We start from the raw sequence: 11309 nt of genomic DNA, 5'->3' as shown, positions 1-11309 counted from the left end.
TAAATAAATAGAAAGAAAAAAATTAAAAGTGTAATGGAAATAATTTGGATGACTAATAAAATTGAAAAATGAGACAAGCTTGAATATTTTTTGAAGAAAAAAATATGGCGTACAATTTTTTTCTAATAATAAAAGTGTCTCGGAAAGAGTCTAAATGAGAATAAGGCATCATTTGTTTTCATTAAAATTTAGAGGTTTAAATGTGAATGCACATCTAAATATTAAGATAAGTATTAAAATTAAGATGTCAGAATTTGAATAGTTGTCTGAGTATTGTTGGGTTTAGCAAGTGTGAAGAAAAGAAAGAATATGAAAAGTGAGGAAACTATTTTGGAAGAAAAATGAAAAGTTGTTTGCAAAGTGCAAATGAAAAGTCATTTCTCCTATATCGGCAAAAGAAAAGGAAATTGTTGTCCTTATATAAGGAAACACTTCCTTTACTTCTTAAAGAGCTAAGAAGAAGGTGACCCCTCGCGCCGTCGTCGCTCGCTCGGCTTCAGCAAATGATTTGATTGATAAATTTTTTGGACAAAATTTATGAAAAGTTGTTACTCTTTTCGAAAAAGCCGTTATTTTCCTAACAGACATAATTTTCGAAAAGTTGTTATTTTTTGCAAAAGACACAACTTTCTGGATAAAACGGGTCTGAACAGATTTTTCTGAACAGGTCATTTTTCATTTTTCAAACACTGAAATTTTCTTTCTCTGCATATATTTTTCTCTCAAAATCAAAGTGTCGATCAACTGAGTCTGTGTGACTTGTTGTTGTTCTTAAGTTCACTGACGTAAAAGAAGTTTGAGGTACCGCTATTTCTTTAACAGGATTAATCCGTTTTATCTTGGGAGAAATAATCCATAACCTCGGGTACAGTGAGGGGATTAAATTTCTTAAGGAGACACAATAGTTTCTATGGACTCAGATTATTTAATACTTTTTCTGCTTCATCTTATTTTTGTTTCTGTTTATTTGTTAACTTTATAAATACAGGTTTATAACAAATATTAAAATGCAGTTTCTAGGTCTGAACAATAAATTAATCATTAAGATTGTTTGTTTTCAAAATCTGAATGTGGATAATATTTTTTTAAATTAGAAATTAAACATTATATCAATTAAAAAAAAATTGCTTTGGTCAATAAAAGTTATAATCCACACCAAGATACTTCTTCCAAACAATTGTTTCAAGAATAAGATTATAACCCATCCCAGAAAAAAATGATTTATTTGTGTTTTCAAATAATTTTTTTCTCAAGAAACAATGATAACTTCTTCCAAAGAAATTTTGACAACAAACAAATTGTGTGACAAGAAGAGTTTTTCATAAATATCAATGCACCCAAGAATATTTTATATATTAGAAATATTATATAAATACTTGTAAAAGATTATGAGAACTTATCTATTCGAAAGAAAAAAATGATACTTGAGTGGAAAAGAAGAGGAAGAAACTTGAAACTTGTCCAGAAGAAAAGCAAGGAAGAAGAGAATTTGTTTATGAAAAGAATGTTTATTATTTTAATAGAGTTTGAATGATATTAAGGCCTCATTTGTTTGCACTTAATGGGTGTTTGAATCTTAATCAATCAAATTCGCCTCATTCAGGTTGTTTGTTTTTTAGGACTAAATCTTAATTATTCATATTTAGTTCATTAAGTTTTTTTGTTTTATTTTCTTATAAGCCTCTTAATGGATCTGACTACATCTGAATGAATCAGATTTGTAACACACTCTTAACACCATTCAGACTAAAAAATAAGACTCCCACCTTAATTCAACTACATCAGAACAACTCATAAAAGTCTTTTACTTGTTTAATTAATGTTAATAACACGCTTACCGTTATAAATTCATATATTCTTACTAACTTAATGCACGTCTTTTACTTTCATAAATTAACCAATATATTCGAATTGATAAGCACTTCATGATATAATATTTAGCACTAGGCCTGTGCAAAAATCGAGTCAAACCATCAACTCGAATCAATTTTTGATTTATTGGGCTAACGGGTCAGGATATTGGGTAATTGGTTTGGGGCTCGGTTTAGTTTTTTTTTTATTGACTTAACGGTTTCCTGGTCGGGTTGGGAAGGAAAAATATCGGGTGCCCGATACCCGATAAGACCCGCTATTTTTTTCCTAATTTCTAATTTCACAATTCTAGTTATTAGGACTTAAGTTAGAAAACTCTTCGGTTCCAAACTCCTCTCGTTTAAGGACTTTTCGTTTCTCCAAATTCCAAAGTCAGGCAAGGCGAGGCGAGGCGACGACTACGGACTACTCCAGTCACTCAGGTGAGGCAAGGCAACGACTACTCCAGTCACTCAGGCGAGGACGCAACTCGCAAGGTAACGACTAACGATTATACCTCAAGCCTGCAATATTTTTATTCGTTCCATTAATCATTATGTATGTCTATTTTCATGATTCAACCGAAGGAACAAAATATTGGCTTGTTAGTCGAGTTTCAGTTACTCTGAAGAAGTGCATATTGATGCATACTTTTGGTGTATCTTCTGATAGTGTATCTTCTCTATGCTATACCAATTTGTTATCTAGTCGGATTGAGATATGAATTCAGTGCATTTGTGTACTATACTATGGTCTAATTGATTATTTTCGCGATGATGGAGTTCATTTTCAGCAACATGTTTTGCATTGGTGATAAAATTTCCTCCTTTAAATGTCATTTGTTGGTTGTCTGATAGGTGAGCAAGCTCAAATTTCAGAAGTTAGAAGTTTGACTGCTCGAGACTTTGAGTCTCACTCTTCTCAGTTCTCATGACTTCTGCACAGACCTACTCGGCTCTCCAGTCTCAGGTTCTCAGTCGCTCACTGCTCAAGCCTCACAAGTAAATCTCAAAATTTTAAATTCACTTAGTTTCAAGATTTCACTATGAAGTGTGATGTTTGAATTTGATTATGAGAAAATGATTGTGAATTTTTTATTTGGCCATAGAAAGAACAGCCAGTGAATTTGTTGTCCTTCAGTTTAATTAAGCGTGTTGAAAGGCCAAAAAAATTGTAAATCAGAAACAAGTCCAGTAAAAGAATCATGTCTGTCTCATTGAGATGTACATTCAAGTTAATTTATTCTTCCTTCATTTTTTCCCCATCATTTTCTGTTTGTGGGCCAATTCACTGCAATTTTTTTTTTAGTATAACTTACCTAAATCCCATAGTGTGATGACCTAAATTACATTCTATCCCTGCTATTTTTTAATTTACAAAAATCCCTCAAAATAAGTGCTATCCGGATGCATAGCAAATGAGTTGGATACATAAATTTTGATATACTAAAACAAATTCAGTTACACTTTTAAAGGAAAGAGAATCCATTTTGAACATGACTTCCCCAAATCATGCTAATTAATTTGATGTCAATCTCTCCTAAATGGTAACAACTTCAATCAATTCAAAATTCAAATTTTCTTCCATCTATTTTCTTCCAAATATTCATTCAAATGCAAATCCTTCCAGAATAAAAAAAATTAAAAATTCATTTTTTTCTTTTTATTCATCGTCTCATGTTCATCAAATAATCGTTCAAATTTGTCGAAAATTTGATAAGATGCATAATGAATAGTAGTTGAACATATAATTTTGTGTGAATCTCAAATTCACCATTGCAGTATATCGATGAGATGAGGAAACACTTGGAAAACCGATATATAGCAGAAGGAAATCATACGAAAATATTGATTATGTTTCTTGGCCTCCTCTTCATCTCATCTCGATCATGGGCACCAGTAGGACATGATCAAAGAAGCTACTGTCCATTTCAATTTGTACTTCATAATACATTAAAATCTAATTAATGTATCCCAAAATTCTTCTTCTGATTCTTTCTAAAAAAATCTCAATTTTTTAAATCAAATTATCGACAAATTGTACTTATACAACTTGAACATGTCGATCTTGTTGAGACATTTCGAAATATGAGAAAGTGAGGTGAGATATGAACAATACAAAAGTGATGAAATTGTTGTTGGTCAAAATATTGATTTGTGAATCACAAATCTACCATTGCAGTTGAATTAAAGATCGATAAGCTGTTGAAAAATTTGGAGATCTAATACATCGTTGAGGTGAAGAAACAAGAGTTGGGATTTTCAATGTATTCGTTATGCATTGAAACAACAATACAAATGCTAAAGAGATGCATAACTTTGATATATCATTCATACCTTTTGTAATGTTGTGTAATCTTTCTTTTGAATTTTGTTTTTGATATGAATAGATTTATAAATACATTACTATTTATGTATCTCGTTTAAATTGATAAGTGTTGTAATTCTACTAGATACATTAAGTAATTGTTTTCCATACAAATGTTAGGTTTGAGATTGATACATTACTTTGTGGTAGTTTCAACGTATCAGATACCATTAGTATAAATTCAAACTTATGTATCATGTCTAAAAAATTGTGTATTTGCTCATGCAAAAATAAAATGTTGTGTATCTGATACAATATAGAGTATCATGTTGTATTCTATAAAATTGTATATCTAACATACAATTTGTACAGTTGTGTTTGATAAAAATATAATTGATATTAGCACTGTTTAAATGACAAAATATTGTGTACATGATCTTCAAGATCTTCACATATCTCCTCAAACTAAATAGACTTTTGATAATAACATTTACGTATCACCATTTATGAATCTGATACATACTTGTGTGACACTTACATGGATCATGTATTGTGTACGGATACATATCCTTCTAAATTTGAACAAGATGGAAGATACATAGAAACACCTAGATACATGATACATTTGGTAGAAATTTTTTTTCTAGTGTGAAAACTAATTAAGTTTATATATCAAAACTAATATTTGAACACGATATATTGTGCATTATAAAATCGTAATGTATCGAAGTGTTGAAACAAAGACATTATACATTAATTTGAGAAACAAAGTTAACTAGATACATTAAAAAAACAGTCAATGTATCACAAACTATAATCATAAGATAATTTAGTATTTAAATACGATACATTGTACATGATGAAATTGTAATGTATCATAATGTTGAAATGAAGGTATTATATATTAATTTAAGAAACAAAAACAACATTATACATCAAAAATCTGAACCCATATATATCAGAAAAAAATGAACAAGAAAATCAACAATTTGATCTATTTCGACTTCTCCTTCTCAACATTCACTTAAGAAGATAAGTGTAGTTTTATTTCTATATTTACCCTTGTATGTTTTTTTTTAACTATTAACATAGACATCATTCATGGATCTCGATCCAAAGTCCTTACTAAAGCCACTAGTAGATCAATTTTTTCCGTCTTTTTGAACGTTATTTTCACAATCTATTTAGAAGTCCTAGATGCATCCTTTTTCGACTAGTTGAGCAATTATAATACTAAAATAAGAATCTTAATTCGTATGTATCAAGAAATAATAAGAAAAAAAATAAAATTGAAGAAGACGACTATGGAGGTGACACACTATATCAGGAAATATAGAAGAAAAAAATAAAATTGAAGAAGACAACTATTGAGTAGTTTAAATTTGATTTAGTGGAGCGAGAATGCTTTTGTAAATCAAATTGATATGAAATTTGTAACTGATAAGATTATGGAATGAAATTAGGGAGAGATTTAAGGAGTGAAAAAGGAAGAAAATTGCGTGTTAAGGCTGTGATATGTAAGTAAGTGAGAGTGGTCTTCTACTAAGTTTTAAATCATAGTATAAGAGAAAACAATGAGAAAACATCAGAACCAAAGACTATAAACAACTAGATAATCCTTTTACATTAAGCTATTATCGGAATAAGAAAATGAAACAAATCAGAATGTATACACAACACATGTACAAAGAAAGGATATTACTAGCTAGTACTCATTTTACCCAAATACTAACTTTGGAGACTGAAACAAATCTAACACCTAAGTACAATACATACGCAACAAGGAACAACATTGATTTGAACCGGACCCTCCAAACAATTAAAACGAGCACTCCCGAATCATGCTAACATGCATTTAAAAGACTCAATCCGCAAGAAAAAGAGCACAACCATAACTAAAAAAAACGCAAACAAAAGATAAGCTTTAGAGTGCATTGAACTCTCCCGGAAACAAAAACACCAACCATCTCGGAAAATAAGACAAAGGGAATAGTATCATACCAAACACTTCACATGAATTCGCTTTTAAATTCCACAAAAAGCTACATACTCAGTCAACACTAATAAAAGAAACAAAGGGATAATGAATTGTTTACCTTGTTCGGGGCAGCGACCTGAGACGAGAAACGAGTGGAAGACGACCTCACTGCTGCTACAATGAAACTTCGACGAGTTTTCGTGAGTGGAGAATGAAAAGAAAACATAAAACTCTAGGCCCCCGGTCACTGTAGTATCTCCTTTTTCTGTTTTGTATGTTTCTATGTATATATATATTTCTTCTGACCTTTCTTACTCTATTTCTTTTGCCCCTCTGATGTATCCTTTTCTTCTTCTTTTTTTTTCAACTCTCTGTAATTACCCCCCCCCCCAAAGATAATGCTGCCAAACAGCTTGAATCTGTACTAAATTGTACAATCTCTCAACGGTACATTGACAAGGTCGAGATGGGCTCACGATTTGGACTCGGGTCGCAATTTTCCTGTTGAGGCTGAAGTTAAGCTTTTCACTCCCCACATCCATTTGTCAATTCATAGAATGTAATAGAATAGATTAATATTGGTGGGGAAGGATTTTGTTATATATTATATGGTGGAACCAACCCTAAATTTGATGATTGGAATCATGGTTTTGATCTAGGGTTCTAGAATTTGTAGTAATCTAGATAATTAGTTATTATTTATTGATTCCTGCATTATATTGATTGTTTGTAGACCAAGAACAAGATGAACATATCCAGAAAGGGGAGGATCAAGTTTCTTAGGGTTTCAAGCTTGTTTCGAGGTAGGTGATAGGTCGTTATTTCATGATTATGTCATGTATGCTTGTCTGTGCTTCATTATAATACTTGTATATGTATGAATGCTGCAATGTTGATCACATATGATCATGATGTTCTACTTGTGATTGTGATTGTGGTGTGTGAATTAGATCAGATAAAGGGAACAACTGAGCTACAAATAAGGGAACCAAATTTTTGCTCAGTGTCAACTTAAAATGTCGGTAATGCAAACCTAAAGTTCCATCTGCAAAAGAGATTACAACTTTATTCCAGTATTGGTAATTTAATGTCATGTAGTGGTTCAAATTTGCATCAACTTAATAACAAAGCAGGAAACTAATTAACAAGCAATATTGTCCTCATACAAGGAAAATTAAGATATCCTTAAGAGGAGAGCCGACAATAAATGCTGTAACTGAGGAGAAGCTTAGATGAAAAAAAAAATATATAACCTAACCTCTTCAGGCGGGATTGTGTACATCCAATCCTCGATTCTTCGAACAAACTGAAAAAGTTGCTCAAATTGCTGTCGGAAGTACAGGTTTTAAGGTATATCATCAGAAAGACTTGGACCTTACGAAGGACTAGTAACAATAAAAGCAACAAAGAAACCATTACAAAATAAAGAAGCAAGATATAGGGAAGCTTACATAGAATATAATCACATTGATATGGCGTGTGCAAGCTTGTTCATAAGATTCAGTGGCTTCATGATAGAATTTTGCTAATGTTGGCACCATATTAGCCAGGTCATAAAGACTGCACAACTGCTTCCCATCAGCACTCGAACTGATTTGACGGAATAGAATATGTTATAGAGCTCTGGAAGTAACACTAGAACAATACCTATTCTGAAATGCTGCAAGAACTAAAAGCACTCTATAATAAACATAGGACTGGATTGAACCGTAGTGTTCAACTAAAACATTTATAAAACGACCAATTCTAAGCAAACTCTAGTTGATTTCTCCAGCTTCCATCGCTCTGCCCTGCAGAAGAAGAAAATTAGTTTTATTATACTGTAATGGGAAGTACAAAGATGCAAAAAAGTGAGAGATTTTCAGTATAGTGGAAAAGGAGGGAGGTTTCCACGGATCATTACAATATTATCAAAAGTTACTTTACGATAACACATTAACACATCGTTTTCTCAAGCTAAATATAGAAGAAACAGAATCTGCTAAATATACTCAATTTTTTCCAGTTATGTTTTCCTCAAAGCTATACGAAGCTAATGAAATCAAACTCAAGTTTATCTTGTTGTGCGCTTACCGGCAGAAATGAGAGACTGAGAGATCGAGAAAGAGAAATCAAGCGGAAAGAAAGAGAAAGAGAGATTACATCTTGTTGTGCGCTTAAAATCGAGCAGGAAGAAACAAAAATTGATTCGTACTTCAATCAAATCCATCGTAGCCATGGAAGGGAGCTTCAATTCAATCCACTGCTTCAGATAAAATGGAGAAAGATAGATGGAGTACTTCGGAATTCGAGAATAAATTTAAAATTTGATTGAAGAGGGTTTTTGGTCTTTTAAACTATACTAATAATTGTTATTGGGTTACTTTTTTTAGTGGCTTAAGGTTAATTGCCGGCAAAAGTTAGCATAAAAACACCATTTAAACACCATTTAGAGTACTAAATGAAGGATACATTATGGTAGTCTGCACAATAGCTATTCGATGATTGAATAGGTAACATGTGATTTTGAGGTTTTCTTCTCACGTTCATAGTAGGGTTCATGTATGTTGTCTTGAAATGGATATATTTTAGTGCACACCCTGCATGTTATTTGAATTAGTAAATTACGTTGTTACACTTTCTTTTCAAGCAAGCTCCCACATCATATTTACTATTCTGAGATGATTAAAATTAAGTCAATAAATTTGAAATGTTAACTCTAACTGATCTTCCTCATAGTAATTTTTCTAAAATATTTTTTGTTCCTTTCTGTTTTAATAAGTTAGAACGTAGAGCCTAATGGCACAACACAAAAAGTACCGACATAGATATTTGCATTTCTTTTGATCCTATTGATCTTTTATAGGTAGTGTTGAACTACAACTCTAATTCAAACTCGGTAAATGTACAATAAATTATGTACTCTCCAGTTTATCCCAATTTACAAGGGATAATTGTTCTACTTTTCTTTTTGGTAGTTTTTGTGATATATGCATTATATCTTTTTACATATTTCATTCCTTCATTACAGCTAGACCACATAATTCTCTTCTCTATTCATATGAATATATTATCATTCAATTATACATGTATATTTTTTCCTTTTATCTTTTTGATATGTATAACAACTCTTAAAGAATATTTAGCGAATGATTTCCTCCAAGAAAACTATATTCTCTAGATGTTAACTCATAAAATGCTCCTTTTTATTTGTAAAGTAAAAACATTTTCCTCTTTTTATAAATGTCTAGCTTGAACCTACAGTGATATCAACATAACTAACATGATTATAATAAGAATGTTATCCCTTGCATATTAAGATACATTAAATTAGTATTAATTGTAGAACAAACAAAAAAACTATGTGTTTATCACCAATTACTCATTTTTCCTGAAGTTGCAATTAATGTTCAACCGCTTGAGGGCCAAAGGCGTGCTTCTTGATTTTTGAAGGATCTTGATTTTGTACAATAGAGGTGTTGTTGATAGATTGTCTATGCTATAATTATATTACATATAGTTGGTTTTTGTAAATCATCCAACATTTACTATGGTCTCTTTATTTTATGACTCGATTATGATCATCAGTTAAAGTTTCAATAGAGGTGTTTAAATAAAAAAAATTATATGAACCAGATTGTTATGTATCCTTCAGCTCATTTCTGCTTCCTGCATTTATGAGCACTTTTTTTTTTACCAGTGTCATGCATTGTTGTCTTCCCTATTGTCAGCATTTATGCAGAGAGCCAAATGCTTTGACACAGTTAGCACTTACAATACATATATTTTTTTATTTTTCTACTTATTTGGAAAAATATATTGTTATTGCCAGTAAACTGTAAGATTCGGAATTTTTTTCTTTGATCGAGATAATATTTTTTATGAAGTATATGTTGGAAATTATTTCCAGGTAACTGTCACGCCCCGAGCTACCCCCGATATGCGGACACGGGATCAAGGACCACAAGTGATCCAAAGCTAACCCTACTGGCATGATCATGAGCATACTAAAGATAATAAACTAATGCGAAAGCTAAATCATAATAAAGATGAAAAGATGGATAATACACATATGCTAAAACTGAGATATATGAAAAACTGATGATTTTAATGCAAAGAAGTTATTAACTCAATACTAAGCTGAAACTAACTATGTCTGAAAATAGACTCTGACTGACTAAAAATGCTGAGACAAGCCCAACTAAGTCTAGCAAAAACTGAAACAAAATGACTAAAAGACTTAAATGAACTCATGACTCTTGTCCTCGGAGAATGAAGACTCACCACTGATTCTGCTGAACTGGAGATTAGAAATTGATCTAAGTGTGATATGAATGCTAAAACCCTGAACCTACATCACGAGAAGATGAAACGCACGTAGCGTCAATACTTGAAAGATATTTAGCATGTAGGATAGAGTAAAGCTGAAATAAAGAAAAATTGAACAAGTACAAAAGCAAGTATAATGTTATGAACATGATATACTGAATTCTGAGCTAACTGGATGCAATGACCAAATTTATAACATGTTGAGACTAAATACTAACCGAACTGTAAATATGGTCAATACAATAGAGTCTGACTGAACTGTGAGGGCTACTAATAACCGATAATAAAACCACATGAGTTAAGTGTGGAGTCTGATATATACGCCCTATCGTGAGGACCCAATATACCTTGTAAGAGGTATAAAGCCATGGTGGCGTGATCACTAAGTTGATGCCCACGTAGGGGACTTACAACCTACTTGGGTAGTAGTTCTGGTACTATTTGGGTACGCTGAACCCTAGTCCAACTCGATATTATGCTACTCCCAATTAATTAAATATTAAGAAATTATGACTGAATTTTTGTAAATACTGGATATCTCAAAACTGAACATGCAAACTGAGAATGAAATAATTTATCTGATAATTATGCATTAATAACTGAGGCATGTATATCTGAAGTAATTGAAATATCTGACCTAGCATGTGTAATTCAAGAACTAAAGAAATACATAGCTAGGGTTCTGAAATTAATGTGATAAACTGAATAATAACTTTACAATCTAATTTGGAACATATATCTAACTAAGTCGTGATGATCTACTGTAATTCTAGAAACCCTAAGTTTAATCATGATAAGAGAATCAAGAACTGACTGAAAACAAGGGATCTAATGGGTTAAAGGGATTCACTGGGGAAATCCCACA

General features: G+C 31.7%; 1 long non-coding RNA gene across 1 annotated transcript; it reads right to left on the bottom strand.

Annotated features, from left to right (window-relative positions):
- Window positions 1–7202: 7202 nt before the first annotated feature.
- Window positions 7203–7801, bottom strand: LOC114074328. Its single transcript, XR_003574690.1, has 3 exons — window positions 7784–7801; window positions 7588–7696; window positions 7203–7463 (listed from the first exon to the last, which is right to left on the bottom strand). It is a non-coding gene; the product is annotated as an uncharacterized LOC114074328 (long non-coding RNA).
- Window positions 7802–11309: the final 3508 nt, after the last annotated feature.

The sequence above is a fragment of the Solanum pennellii genome, chromosome 10, assembly GCF_001406875.1.
Source record: "Solanum pennellii chromosome 10, SPENNV200".
Taxonomy (NCBI): Eukaryota; Viridiplantae; Streptophyta; class Magnoliopsida; order Solanales; family Solanaceae; genus Solanum; species Solanum pennellii.
The sequence above is the reverse complement of the archived record's forward strand: the minus strand, read 5'-3'. Positions and strand labels throughout refer to the sequence as shown.